At 35.7% G+C, this 16,616-nt stretch overlaps 1 long non-coding RNA gene across 1 annotated transcript; it reads left to right on the plus strand.

Moving 5' to 3' along the window:
- The first annotated feature begins 10,551 nt into the window (after positions 1-10,551).
- Positions 10,552-15,609, plus strand: LOC125666030 (uncharacterized). The gene is made up of 3 exons (XR_007366474.2): positions 10,552-10,636; positions 12,814-12,937; positions 14,935-15,609. It is a non-coding gene; the product is annotated as an uncharacterized LOC125666030 (long non-coding RNA).
- Positions 15,610-16,616: the final 1,007 nt, after the last annotated feature.

Consider the following 16,616-nt stretch of genomic DNA (forward strand, 5'->3'; position numbering starts at 1 on the left):
AAAATCATTTGTACCTGACTCTGTAAAACAGTGGAATGTATTAAATGTAGAAGCCAAAGAAGTCATCTCAATCAATTCATTCCGCAAAAATATAATAACAGACATTACAATACCACCATCATATTACTCTTTTGGAAAACGATATATCAACATTATTCATACAAAGCTAAGATACAATTGTATACTTAGTTATGATCTTTATATACGAAATATTACAAATTCTCCGTTTTGTACATGTAGACATAATGAAGATGTATATCATCTTCTTCTTTTTTTGCCTGTAAAAATTACTCCAGAGCTAGAAATAATCTTTTTAATCACCTTTTCATGCTTGACCTGGTTAATATTGATACAAAATTGTTATTATGCGGTAATGTCAATTTGCCTCTGCAAACTAATATAAATATTTTTTTTTCAGTTCATAAATTTATAGAAGAAACTTGTAGATTCGTTTAATCATTGTACATTTTACCTGTTAATTATTACCTTGCATTTCATATTGTAATATTTTAGGAGAGAGACTTGTAAGTTGTCAGAACTTGTTCCCAATCCTTTTGATTTCACCAATAAAATATGTTCAAAACAAAACAAAAACAAAAGTATACAAAATAGTTGTTGCAACATCATTATTGCATAACGTGTCTATCAGTGACAGAATTCCGCTACCTGAAGGGTGCGACTCTCGTGATAATGGACACATACATGTGCATGCTCAACTCAATGTTGGCATAGATGATGGGGGCAAATGTCCGATTAATGCTAGTAAATGGAATATTCAGATATTAAACGATTGCTTGAATTTGTCTCATACTTATTAATTTCTAGTGGGCTGTTGATGAAGGACACCTGCTAGAAACGTAAGTAAAATTAATTAGCTACAGAAATGTATGTCCTTTGTATTGATAATGCAAAAATTTACAAATTTCAATATTAAAAGAAGTTACAATTTAATTAATATTTTGGGCATAATTACAACCAAGAAAGGCTTGTCGCCACCTTAACGTTGACTCTCTACCACTGAGTGCATCACATGTTTGGACATCATTTTATAAATTATAAATAAGACGGATATAATGTTTTAAATATTTTATTCAAGTGATGAGGGGGTGCTCGTGTCAACTCCTTCTTGGGACACGAATTCAATTCCGAATTGAGATAGGTATATTTGATGACGTTGTTGTGATATTGTATGTCTCTGTTTTTCAATTCCCAGTCTCCGTTTCTCGATTTCCAGTCTCTCTTTTTCAACAGTCACTCGCTCTTAATTTTCACTATTTTTCCGAGCAGTCATCATCTTCCTCCCATGCACGTTTCTTAGAGGACACTCTCTTGGTAGAGGAACTGTTTTGAGGGGCGGACGCAGCCCAGTCCTCCTGAAATTCCTTCGGCGGACGCGCTTCCAATAATTCCCACATTCTTGTCTTGCAGTGGTGTTAGCTCGGGGGGGGGGGGGGGGGGGGATCCTCCCCTGTCTTCATGGTCTATCTCCGGTTGGGTGATATTTTCTTCTTTGCATCCCTAGCACATGTTGACCATTTTTTCATAGTTCCTCTATTGTTCTAGTATGTTCCGATGAGACAGCGTTTACCTTCAATCGGATCACGCGCTCGTCCTTTTCCGTAACCGGTTAAAAGACTCGGACGTGGATCGGCGCAAGAATTGCATCAAATCGATTCATTTCTTCGCCGGAAGCGCGGATGTGGATGAAGTTATAAGGCTGGAACCGAATCCCTGTATAATGCAAGGTGAAGATAACGAACAGTGATCAATCTCATAACTCCTACAAGCAATACAAAATAGATAGTTGGGCAAACACGGACCCCTGGACACACCAGAGGTGGGATCAGGTGCCTAGGAGGAGTAAGCATCCCCTGTTGACCGGTCACACCCGCCGTGAGCCCCATATCCTGATCAGGTAAACGGAGTTATCCGCAGTCAAAATCAGTGTGCCAAGAACGGCTTAACAATCGGTATGAAACACGTCAGACAGCATTTGACCCAATGCGAGGTTGTATTGACGAACTAGATCGTTATAACGACCATAGAATTTGCGAAATGCTGACTTCAATCGAGACTGTTGAAATCCCTGTACCATCAACTTGTTTGTCAGTAGCTTACCTCGATTTAAAAACTGACTATACCCAGAACAAGCTCTTGCATATCGAATCAGTTGAGATATATAAACACCATATGCAGATGATAATGGAATATTGTTACATAAATGTGGGAAGTTGAAGTTGAATGTGTTATTTACATTTTCACCGGAGATTCAGTTTTGGTATCATTAACGTCTTATTCACACTAATACATAAACACATAAGTGGACATTGATAGTATTAGAATACCTTAGATATGTATGATATCTTAGATGAATTCGAAAGCTCGCGTTTCATATTGTAACGTACGACTGTGACACTATCAATCCTTTTTCAATCGCAGTCTAGCAGTGAATGACAATAACAACGAAGCAGCGCGATATTTTTTCGCGGTATAGTCTCCAATTAAAACCGTTTGCTGTTTATAGATTATATGAGGTTGAATCATCTAACTCGCTTTCTATAAATCTACATGTAACAAAATTTAAAAAAATGATAGAGATAATTTTTTTTAGATTATGCATCATATTTTTTTTAGTTTTGCAGTGGTGTAAGTACATGTACTAGTAGTGGGAGTTTCGTTCCTCGGGTGCGTGGGTGTGTGTGTGTGTGTGTGTGTGTGTGTGTGCGTGGGTGTGTGTGCGTGGGGGGTGTGTGTGTGTGTGTGTGTGTGTGTGTGTGTGTGTGTGTGTGTGTGTGTGTGTGCGTGGGTGTGTGTGCGTGGGTGTGTGTGCGTGGGTGTGTGGGTGTGTGTGTGCGTGGGTGTGTGGGTGTGTTCTTATTCAAGAAATTGACTTTCAAAACCCATAACAGTTGTGTTATTTTTGTAAAAGTTGATAATATCAAACAATATGCACCAAAAATTTGTATAACCCCCAGGCCTCGATCCAATAAATATTAATGAATTGTAAATTAGTATATTACATACTGCATAGAAGTTAAGAGGTTTTTGTTTTTTTTTGGATCGGGCCTGGGGGATATGTGAATTTTTAATTTTTATGTTCTGCAAATAACCGGAATTTCACATTCCATGCACGAAATCCGAATACTTTTCCAAAATATAGGCTTTATACAAATCGTAATATTTAAATATTATAGTTGGGATTGTTCCATTGTCTTTTTACAAAACCAGTAATTATTCAAAGTTAATAAAATATTATTATTTCAAACAATATTATTGAAATAAAACCGGGTCCGCGCCATCGTCGGAATAGGGCAAAACGTACATCAATCGATTTTGCCCCCAAAATTTCAAATAGATTATATGCTCAATTTATGAACTTGAATATATATGTAACCATGTTAGGGATAGTTACAAAAACCTTGTACTAGTTAACAGTTTTAGTTATTTGATTAAACAATTCCGAAGCTAAGTCCTCTAATCCACTCCAGATATAATAGAGATCCACCCATCGTCTGCGCCGCGCCTTTACTTCCACTCATTTTCTTTATACGTTATCACACTATATATATTTTAATTATCTGAAGGCCGTTGAATTTGATAAATATCTGGCTTCACATGTTTCATCTCCGTGCATTTAGTTTTCTTGGCACTGATGAGGATGTTGAAATCGCTGTCGCAGTACATAAAAAGACTTGGAGGGCCGGGTGCCTAACTCGATAGGCTACTTAGATGCGAAGATATACATCCTGTATTGTTTAATGATTTCTAAAGTTATAGTACAATATATGGATACCACACAAAAATTAGGCGTCCACTTAACAATACAAAGGTTAGACTGTAGACTACAAGTCTCTGAGCTATCTACAACATTCGTTCGGTTGTTTCGTAGACATATAACAGAGTGACCGCTGACTTTCTGTTTTCACAGCGCCCTCACCGAGAGTCATAAGTGAAACTTCCTGTTACAGAAATGGCATTTAGTGACGAAAATCTGGGTGATGTTTTCAAGGTAAAAACATAACAAAAATCATGATCATAACCTGTTATTTCAATTTCACAGAAGCAAAAGAATAATAGAAATTGCAACGATCAACCATACCATGATATGGCAATAGAAAGTATTTTGAGATGGTATGTAAGTAGGCCTGGCCTAGTTGAAAAGTTCACGAATGACGGATGTACACGAACTACCGGGCTATAGGTAATACAAGGCATCCCTGGTATCGTAATCATAATTACACAGTATGTCTAAGTAGCCAGTCTATATTTTAACCATGCACATATACAGAACGATATCTCTATGAATACAAGACGCAATATCTTACAATTAATATCCCCCTGTCCCAAAAATGCTTCATACCCAATTTGAAAAGAATACGTAGTAAAATGTTAAATTGTTAAAATGACGACAGACGCTGACTAATTGCTAAACTAACACATGAAGTATTAAATTAAGCAATGAAGCTAATTGCAAATTATAATGTTTTGAAATCTGTATATGTAATATTTTCCCTTAACGATTAAGACAGACAGGTTTATAAGTACTATTTGTCAGAGATTGTACTTGAGCTTGAATCTCTCTGAGGCTATATCTAGATGCCTTGACTTCCTTAATCAAATCCTCTTTGGACAAGCGAGAGAGTAGTGTTTTGGGGTGAACTGTGATGGTAGATGATTTGCCATGACTAGCGCTCTCAAGTAAACTAGTACAGGCTGAGCAGACGGGTGTGGATTCATCTGAGATCAAACCTCCAGAACATCTTTGCGATCTATTAATAATACATGTACATGTATATAATCTGTCATCTTAAATCAGCATATAGATCATAACATGCTTTAATTTTCAATTTCTTGATCCAATATTGAATGAATTTTACCTAACAACAGTTTCCACTTCAGGTTTAACATTCCTCACAACAGTAGAAACAAATCTGAAACACGTTTCCTTATTACTACCATCAGGTAACTCTGCACATTTTCTGATGTCAATTTCTTGAAGGTATTTATTGATGGGAATCTTGCTTAAATTTGTTTCCTTATTCTTCACAAGTACCTCTGCATTAAAATAATTCAATGTAAGTTAAAGTAAATTAAATCATGTGATGTAAAATGTTCATGCAATATACAATCCATTTGCTGGATATTACTATTCACACATTGCATTCCTAGAAAATAAATATATTTCATGTTACTAGTGTTGGTAATTTGAATTAATTGTTTATCAACATGTTTTTAACCCCAAATCGGACAATGACATTTAAGTTAATGTCAACTGTGATTGTCTTTTCCAGTGATCTTGATGTCTGGTCATACATTCCAAAAACAAGGATGTTGTCATCTGTCTTCAGAATACTCCAGCCATGAAGGTCTTTAACATGACGACTTTTCTGTCTGACGTGTTTCATACCGATTGTTAAGCCGTTCTTGGCACACTGATTTTGACTGCGGATAACTCCGTTTACCTGATCAGGATATGGGGCTCACGGCGGGTGTGACCGGTCAACAGGGGATGCTTACTCCTCCTAGGCACCTGATCCCACCTCTGGTGTGTCCAGGGGTCCGTGTTTGCCCAACTATCTATTTTGTATTGCCTGTAGGGGTTATGAGATTGATCACTGTTCGTTATCTTCACCTTGCATCAGACAGAGATAAATAGGTCACCCTCTCAGGGACAGGAGATGATGGACGTTTCGTTTATAAAATATAAAGATCACAAAGAGAATGAAAATATATAATTGGTACCGTATAAGTTTTACATAGTAATTCTAAATGCTTTTTATGGCAAGCAATACTTATTGCTCTTTAAAAGGAATCAAAGTTGGTCAAAATTTGTTGTATAAATGATATAAATTACAAATTATCATTTTGAGAGTTTTTAAAACAACATTACAACAAGTCTGACTATATAAAAAGAAATCCATCAAAATTGAGTTACTCATAAATTATCAATATTATAATATTTCGATGATTAAAACAAACACAATAAAATGATATGTAACTTGTAAAGTAAAAGTAATTTTAGTTTACCTTCAAAACAATGAAAATGTAACAGTAAAATAAAGTTTTAAAAAATCCATTAATTTCATTGGTAAACAGGATTGTTTACCTCTATAAAAATGATCTGCCATAAGATGTTTGTCATAATTCTAATTAAATGAGCATTTATCATATATTGTACTCTTTTTCAAATATTTTTAACCCAACCAACCCCCCATTTTTTTTAAATGATTAATTAATTCTCAAAGAGTTCAACATCTTTTGACAAATCATTTTCTCATAAACTTGTGAATAAATAAATCATCTTTATTTTTCAAATTTGCAAATGTCTAAATTGAAAGAGAAACCAATCTTTTGCTCATATATCGGTGGATGTCTGGGCGGAGGACAGGGTGTTTCTATAGTTTTCTTTGGCATATATAATGTGGGCAAACTCCCAGGAATTAGTTTGAAACCTTTGCCTTCAAAATTTATAGTTTTCATATAAAAGCATAAATATATTGTTCAATGTGAAATTTATTGAAATAACTTACCGTGAAACATTAAATTCTTTTCCTCAAAATGCACCGAACAAATATGCGAAGTGCTTGGATTAAAAAATCTACTACTGCGATTGACAGCTGCTATCAATTTTGATCGCCATTCTTTGCCCTGGGGGAAAGAAAAATAACTGATGCGCGTTGAATTGTTTTCCTTTTCATTTCAGTTGTGGCAGCTGACCACGCAGCAATGCTTACCACCCATTGCCCAAAATATAGTAAAAACTTCAATCCGCCATTATATTTGTTTATTTACCATGACCCCTGGTGAGGGCGCTGCGAAAAATTTAACATCTAGCTCATTCGGAACACTCGGCGAAAAAATCCGAGAATCTCGAAAGAAGTCAGCGGTCCCTCTGTTATATGTCCATGGTTGTTAACCCCCCGTTCGCACAGAGCTGCGACTTTAGGACGATCATCCCGATCAAGCACGATCTGAAAAAGGTTTGGATCGGGGCCGATCGGCGTCTAAATCGAGCAATTTGGCAAATTATGGTCTTCATTACGACCGTACTACGATGCCCCTACGTCAAACTCGCTGCTAACACGCTTCTACTACGATGTTACGCAGACCGTTGCCGGCCAGCGGCCGCGTTTACTTCGTTTACGCTACGCTGCCGCCACGACATTCAAGATCATACTACGACACTACGCAGACCTAGATGAATGTACGACGATATCGCTACGGTGGTGCCGATCATATTACGATTGTATTACCCTTCTAGTATGATTTTGGCGATGATGTATATATATCTTGGATTTGAAACATATTTTTCACTTCTTTCCAAACTTCAAACATGAACGGACGTATTAATGCTGATCTGATTCATCTGGCAAGAACAAATGTTAGTTGAACTTGAAATTGCACAGATAGTTAATAGGCGGAGGCGCAGAAGAAGGCCAAGAAGATACCGGGTACGGCCATGTCTATCTGCAGATAGGAGGCTCCATTTTGGACAGTATGACACACTCCTGCGAGAACTCCGAATGGAAGACACCAATTCCTTCTTCAACTTTTAGAGGATGGAACCAGCGATGTTCGATGAGCTGCTCCAAAGAGTTGGCCCTAGGATTCAGAAGAAAGATACAGACTGGAGGAAAGCGCTAGAACCAGGTGTCAAACTTGACATTACTATCAGACATCTCGCTTCAGGAGATAAGTACCCTAGTCTAATGTATAACTGAGTGGTTAAGAATACGATAGCGTGTCTCATTCCTGAGGTTTGTCGGGCTATTTGTGAGGAATTTCAAGATGAAGTGATAAAATATCCAACAACTCCAGATGAATGGTCTCTCATAGCAGACGAGTTCAAGAACAGATGGAATGTCCCACATGCATGCGGTGCCCTAGATGGCAAACACGTGGCCATCAGATGTCTCCCGAACAGTGGCTCGCTTTACCACAATTACAAGCACTTCTTTTCCGTAGTGCTACTAGTACTGGCAGATGCTGATTACAAATTTCTATGGATTGACTGCGGAGGTCTTGGTTTTATGTCTGATGCTCAAATTTTTAACGAATCTGAGCTGAAACAGTGCCTCGAAGACAGAGCAATTGGATTTCCAGCGCCAGACCCACTTCCTCATGACAACGAGCCGATGCTTTATTCTGGGAGATGATGCATTTGGGTTGAGGACATATTTGTTGAAACCTCATTCGCAAAGAGGTCTAACCAGAGAGCACTTAATCACAAACTACAGAATATCAAGGGCCCGCCGTGATTGAAAATGCTTTTGGTATTTTGGCACAAAAATGGCAGGTATTACTCACAACCATGCAGTAATTCCCAGCAGTGATACAAGACATCATAGAGTGTTGTGTTTGCCTTCATAACCTCATGAGATTGTGCTACCCGGCTTTACAAAATGCCCAACTTGACCAGGAGGATGATGATCACAATCCGGTACCTGGAGACAAGAAGCTAACATGCACGAGGTACAGATGCCAGGACGACCAAACAGGGACACCATCGCTGGGAAGAGACAAAGGGAACTACTTAAACTCTATTTTAACAGGCCGGTAGGATCGGTACCATGGCAGAAAAGAATGATTCCCCACTAGTATGTGTTATTATGTACAGTGTTGGACATTTTAAGCAGTATATGTGCGATATAATCAAGTAATAATGAATAAACATCTGTTTGGAGTAACGTTTTACAATTACTGTTTGCGAACTCAGATGGCGTTTGTGTAGTGATTGTTTGAATATCAATGTTTTTCCAGCTGCAATTTGTGATTAAGTTAAAATTGCGCAAAATTCTCTGCAGTTATTTGTGAATTAAAGTACAGTTCTATTATGTATGTTTTTGCAAAAGGAATTTACGTGTTTTATGCGATGTAATATACAAAATAAGTCATCTTAACAGCGTTTGACATATATATATATACTGTTGTATAGTGACAGAGTCTAAACAATAGAACATGAAAATTATGTTTTTGAATTATGTTGTTTTTTCCCAAATTACGAGTTACACTCCATTCGTGAGCAATTTGGTAAAACAGTACCCAAGTAAATTACGGTAAAGGTATGGAAACATCGAAGAAATGTAGCCACAGAAAGATTACAGGCAGATCAACGTGCCCAATTTTATGGAGTAATAAATTATACTAGTATACTGACAAAGGCAATTGGTTATATGAGTTTTATTCTTATACTTCTTGTATAAAACAGAAACATCTGACACAAATCTTGTAACATAATCGCATTGCAAATATAGGGTTAAACCCGCTTAAGGCACCTAAAGTTCTTTGAAATTAAAAGCTGATGGTACCAACCATAAGGCCTTTTTTTTTTTTTTTTAAAGTTAAGATTTTTTATTACAAGAACCAAAACTCTCATTCTTAAAATATACACAAACAAAAAAAAAACAAGACAAGACACACAGACAGACATAACAATTAAATTTTGATTGGAAACCAAACAGTAATACAATCGAGTTTACACAAGTATTGCCTTTATAAATACAAATTTTGAACTAAAGAGTATGCACAAAATTGTACATATAACAGAGTGCATCAAACATCTAACTGATCTGATTTTAAAAACAAAATGAACTACTATTGTCAATTAAGTGCATGTCTGACACGACTTTAAAATAGCTTTAAGAAGTTTAACGTGTCAACCGATTTGGATATAAGTCATCGGGTACCGTTATATTTCGACACACAGCTATTCCAGTCCATTGCATATTTCATCCGTCAGAAATCAATATGTATATATTAATGCATACAAATATGAATGCGAAAAATACATCTAGCTATATGGATCTTGTTTTGCTTTTAAATGAAATTCATTGACAAACAGAATTACATTTGATCTAATTAGCAAACATACAAGGCAGTTAATAAAAAGGGATAATAGTAATGAATAATTCGAAAATGAAAAAAAAAATTATGTAAAAAGAATGTTAACAAAAATAGTGTATATTTCATTGTTTCATATGGAAAGCCGTAGGGTACCCCCACATTATTATTATTATTCCCTATATAAAATACCAAAATTATAATCTCTTCCAAAAATAAAAATTCCCCCCTATTTGCCGATATTATTATTATATCGCAGCGATAATAATAATCTGTCCCGATTCTCAGATACCAAATTATAATTTCATCCCCAAAAGAAAAATATTCTTCATTTATGACATTATTATAATTATAAACTACTGCCGCAATAATTATAAAAACTGACCCGATTTAAAGTCACACATTATCTTTATAAATATAATCTTTCCACCACAATAATAATTACTGAACATCGCCAACAATAATCATCTTTTTTATTTGAACACTACAGAATATAATATGTACTGATAATAATAATTCTGGACCAGCCAAAAAGACAAGATTATTATTGTTGGTGGAAAAGATTTGGACGCTTGAAACAGAAAACGTTTGTATGAATCGGATTCACAATAATAATCTCCGACTTCAGATTGGCAGATATTATATGAAGCGTGAAGGCAGATATTATTTGAAGCGTGACGAAAAGAAGCACCCCATTGAGAGAGATTAACACGTGACGCAAGCGGCACGTATGATTACAGTACTTTATCGTCTGACAGACCTAACCGTTATTCAACTTATTGACTCATGGATAGAGGTAAGGCTACAATAACATACATGTGTGATTATGTGCAACGGTCAGGTACCTCATCATCTGTTAGGAGCTCTAAAAAGCTTAACATTGGCCATATTCTCAGACTAGGGTCATAGGGTCAGGAACAGGTATTCATCATTAAGACATTCTCAGTGGGTTTTAATGAATTCATTCTAAATTCCCTGTTACAACTGATGTCACCAGCATCTTTCTCTTGAAAGAGTGTTCAAGCCAGTGTAGCCCCATCATTTATTTGTAGCTTGAAAATGCTCCGATAGATAAATATGTATGAATCACTACATGTACATAAGTATGTTTTTGGTTTTGGGTAAATTCTTAAAGGACACAACGCATGTTTCTAAACTTTTTCATTTTTTCAGCAAAATTAACTCTTTTTATGCCTAAAACTACTTTAAATGTGTTTTAAATGAAATATTTGGCGTAGTTTTCGAGTTTGAAAGCGATGAAATTCAAATCTTGCGATATGCATATTTTCTTTCGCTAGTTTACGCGCCATTATGTGTGACGTCATATGCGCCCTCGGGTTTGAAAACATCTATTAGCCATTTCATAAACAGATTAGATATAATCGACAAAAAACCAATTATCTCATTAACGGCTTGTAAATAATAATGCATTAAGATGTGTTGTGCCGTGCTCGGGTGTACTAGTTGTCGGTAGAAAGGATCTTTTTCAATTTTTCGAAGGAAGGTACGAGAAAAAAGACGTGGATAATTTTTTCTTGGAGCAAGAACTTTACCTTAAAAAACACACCCAGTCACCTTTTTAAACACCGCTTGGACAGAGACCCTGATAAACTGCGAGAAAATGGATATATCGAAGCTGTATGCACTGGTAGGCCTATAGCATACATTCTGTTTTGCTCTTCAAATTCAATACACACTCGGATCAACTGACCTTCACCTTGTAACAAGATATATCGACGATACAATGTAAGTTCTACCAACTGGTAGATTTACAAAAAATAAAATAAAGAGACAAAATAATTGAACTTTTAATTATACAAATAATAGAATATTGTATTTCCTAACTTTAAATCGAATTATAAAATTAATCATTAAACCCTATCACTGATAGAAGTATAAGTGACACAACTTAGTCGCTAGTAGTAGTAGCCTGTTGTCCTCAAAATAAAATAAGGCAAGGGTATTCAGACTGTCGCAGTCATCCAGTTGCTTTCGGTGGGGTCGAAGAAGGGGTGGGGGGTGCCAAACATCATCTCGGTACAATTGTCTCTCTGTAGATCTATATAGTATATTATGCCAAACATCATCTCGGTACAATTGTCTCTCTGTAGATCTATATAGTATATTATGCCAAACATCTCGGTACAATTGTCTCTCTGTAGATCTATATAGTATATTATGGAGACACAATAATGATATTTTAGAATGTAATTAAATTGTACAGTCCCAGGCACATAGTATTGGGGGAGGGGACCCTCCTATTATTTTTTTAACATAAAGTTTAACTGTTACATTACTATGAAAATGTTCATGGAAACCCCCCCCCCCTCCTCCCCCCCCCCCCCCCCCTCCTCCCCCCCCCCACCCCCCCCCCCCCCCCCACCCCACCCCACCCCTTGGCAGTGAATTGAAATGCAGTCATGTTAAATGGAAGGAAAATAACTTTTGTTCACCAAATAATACCACTATCCCCCCCCCTTTGGTCTGTAATGTTCTATGGTGATAAATGTTTAGGAAAGTTAAATTCAATTGTAGATCTACTGTAGAATTAATTTGTTGTATGTAACTGATATTGCTCTCTCCTATTCGTAGTTGCTTGATCACATTATACAATTATTGACTTTTAATGAGGTCTACTCGTAACTATATGGAACTAGTCGGGTATTGGTTGACCAAGACAGAGTAGACTGAATTCAAAAGTCAAGCTGCAATCCCCCCTTAAATCCACCACTGCCCTTGGATTTCATAAGATAATGTTTTATATCTATAACATATATTATGTTCAACTACAACAGAATATAATTATTTCTAAACACTGAGAACTTGTTTTCCTTTTGGACCTGGATATAAAATGTATGGAATTACCCTAGACAGTCCCTTTACACAAGAATTGAAATGAGACAGAATCTGCTCTGATGTTAAAATTCCATGCATGGAAGTTTAAAGTTTGAGATTTTGTCATATTTTTTTAAGGGTGTCCTCAAAAGATCTGTGTGGATCCGGGAACAGAGAATGGAATCGTTGCAGCATTTCATTGAATCCTGTTTAGAAGGAAATGGCAATTCAGTTACTTAGGGAAAATCTGGAGCAAATCAAGGTAACACAAATAAAATAGTGCTACCTGTATACAGTATATATCTATGTGAGATTTTACGCACACAGTGACATGATATATTTATTATTAGTAGATCAAGTGAGCTTTTCTGACCACCTCTTGTCTGTTATCTGTCTGTTTGTAAACTGCATTTTATCTTCTCTAGAACCACCTGCCCAAATTCAATTAAACTTGGCACAAATAATCCTTCAAAGTTGGATAATTGGGATATTTAAATGGAGGGTCACCCATCCTTCAAAGGGGAGATAATTAAGAAAAGGCAAAAATAGGTGGGGTCATTTAAAAATCTTTATCTTGAGAACCACTGGCTAGACAAGTTGAAATGTTCATGAAAGCTTGACGACATAGTGTAGATTCAAGTTTAGTCAAATTGTGGCCCATGAAGTAGGGTTATGCATTCAGAAAGGAATATCTTTTAAAAAGGTTCTTTTCCAGAATAGCAAGGTCATATTGAGGCATACCCATGATACTGTAAACCAACTTTTATTCGCATGTGAGAAATTTTCGTGAAGTTTGCGAGAACTTCATCATTAATGTATTTTGTATTTGTTTAAGATAATCTTGGTCGCGAATATTGGTCACCGAGAACCTGTTGTAAATTGCTAAATTGTCAACTAATCGTCATGAATAGAAGTTGGTCTACAGTATGTGAATTGAAGTTAGGTTATGTCATGACCCTTATGTTGGGATTACAATGAAAGGTGATGAACTAACAGTGATCAATCTCATAACTCATATAAGTAATACAAATTAGAAAGTTGGGCAAAACACGGACCCCTGATACTAAATTGGTTGTCGTCCGCTGTCATGCGTTAACAATCGAACATTTTTAACTTCTTCTTGATAACTACCAGTCCAATTCTTTTCAAATTTAGTATGAAGCATCTTTTGGACAAGGGGGACATAAATTGTAAATTTCATGATCCCCAGGATGGGGCCAAACTTAGAATATAGTGTTTTTGTACAAGTTTGCTGATACTGTATGAAATTTAAATGCATACCAAGGAATAGCAGAAAAAGATGTACAAAAAATGGTGAATTTCACAACCCAGAGTTTTGACTCTAGGATGGGTCCAAATTAGTCATATCGTTTAATGTTAATATACCTATTATGCTCCCCTTCAAAGAAGAGGGGTATTTTGCTTTGCACCTGTCGGTTGGTCAGTAGACCACATGTTGTATGCTCAATATCTTGAGAACCATTCACTTGATCATAATGATGTATTTCATATGTGGGTTGGCAATGAGTAGAAGAGGACCCATATTGTTTTTCAGGTCAAAGGTCAATCTACTCTGGACATAGGAATAGACTGTCCGCTTAATATCTTGAGAACCCTTTGCTTGACAGACATCAAACTTGGTACACTGGTACATCCTAAGGAGTAGATGACGCCTATTGATTTTGAGGTCACATGGTCAAAGGTCAAACTGGACATAGGAATACACTGACCACTTAATGTCTAGAGAACCCTTTGCTTGACAGACATCAAACTTGGTCACTGGTATATCTTCAGAAGAAGTTGACTCCTATTGATTTTGAGGTGACATGGTCAATCCACTCTTGACATAGGAAGATATTGTCTGCTCAATATTTTGAATTGATGATACTACTATCAATTAAATGATGTGTGTGTATAACTCTTTTCAATTTTGCACCCTGGGGGCATATGTGTTTTACAAACATCTCTTGTATTATGTGAAGCCTTTCATCAATGTATGCACTTATGAGGGCATTGAAGTTGTAAGAACACATCTTGTTTTATACTTTTGCTGAATGTTAAAATTTAGATTAGATTTCAGAACAGGAAATTATTTCTAGATTCCATAGCCCTTGGGAGTACTGATAAGTTTTCACTAGTAATCAGGTCACCGATAAATTTAGGCCTGTGGGCTTCTTGTTCAATTTATATACTGGGTATTTTGAATATGTCTAGAGATTCATTGTGCAATTATAATAGATTTTTTTTTTTCTATTTTAGGTGCTTCACAATACTTCTATGCAGTTCAACAAAATACAGCGCCTCATTTACAGAGACTCGTATTTAAACAATTTCCAAGATATTGATGAAGATTTTACATGTGTGGCAACATCTATTTTGCATCAGCATGATCTGCCTTTGCCTGACACCTTGAGAGACTGGACCTCTGCTCATCATCTCTACATATATCTGAGGGAGTGCATGATGCATTTGATGATTCTTTAACATCATGAGATGTTGTAAAATATACATTTGTTTCCATGACTTTGTACACTTGCTTTTATTGCCAGCTGATTTCTGTTCCATAGTTTTATGTATTTAACTAATCAGATACATTTTCATGTATTCACATTTTCTGGGGGTGTTTTTTTTTATCATTGAAATATTTTAAATGTGGAGCTTTACAGAATTTCATTTGGTATGAATGCCAAAGGCTATTCATGAACAGAATTTGTTCTTTGAACTCTCCCATCCCACTCCACCATCCCCTACAAAAACACCCATGAATTTTGTTCAAGCCATACCTTTGTACTGTTAAACTTGCTAACCACAGGAGAAGTTTAGAGAAAAACAAATTTATTTACTATGCATTTATATGTTCAAAATGTTTAGCACCTTTTGATATGTATTTTTAATGTCAGATATGTATGATTGTGTAATAAATTATATACATGTATTTATTGAATTTCTTTGATACTTAAAGTGTTTGTGCTTTAATAGACTATGGTTGCCAAAGCAAGGTTCTGATCTAAAATACTCATGTTGGTTGCTATAATGTAAATTACAGTATGCATCCACATACTTGTATATATATGTTTTAGACACTATGCCATGTGACATTGTTTAAATATTTTAGGGTTAATGTGATTAAGACAATATAACTCTTTGAACCATGATTGGTGTTGATTTCTCCTAAAACCCTCATTATAACAATTATTTAAAAGTATTTTGGAATTGATTCTCAGTTCAATGAAATATCTTTCTTGTGTATGTACTACCGGTACGTCTCAATGAAAAAAATAATTGTTTAACTTTCTTATACGCATGGTTTTCTGGTAATCATTCTTTGTTAAGAAACACTGGACCACTTGAATATGGCAGATGCTTTAACATGTTTTGGTTTTTATTATATTTCATGAATTGATATAAGGTCCATTTCCCTTTTGGGGGTGGCATGGAACCTGGAATGAACAAACTTTAAAGTTCTTTACTCAAAGATACTTTCTACTAAGTTTCATTGAAATGCCAAATGAAAAATTGAAAGAGGACTTGCAACAATGACATTCTGATCAGACAAGCTTATTGAGGTCTTTGGCTCAGTTGTATGGAGTGCCAAATCAATATAAACTCAAATAATTTAAGGCATCTTTAATTATTTTGAAGATACTATCAATTCATTTGAAGCATGCAACAAGTCAATGATCTCTTCAAATAATTTTAACATATTTTCATTTCAGAATTTTTGCATACATTAATTGAATTGGTGATGGCAGTAATTATTCTGCTGAATTGATGTGCGCTATGATTGAATTGTTGCTCTCTTCAAATGAATTGATGATATCAACAACTGAATTGGTGCAAGCTACAATTCAATTGTGGAGAGCAATAATTCAATTAATGTGCACTGTAATTGATGTATTGCTCTCTACAAGTGGATCAAATAAAACATTAATTGATTGCAG

The sequence above is a fragment of the Ostrea edulis genome, chromosome 10, assembly GCF_947568905.1.
Source record: "Ostrea edulis chromosome 10, xbOstEdul1.1, whole genome shotgun sequence".
Lineage (NCBI taxonomy): Eukaryota > Metazoa > Mollusca > Bivalvia > Ostreida > Ostreidae > Ostrea > Ostrea edulis.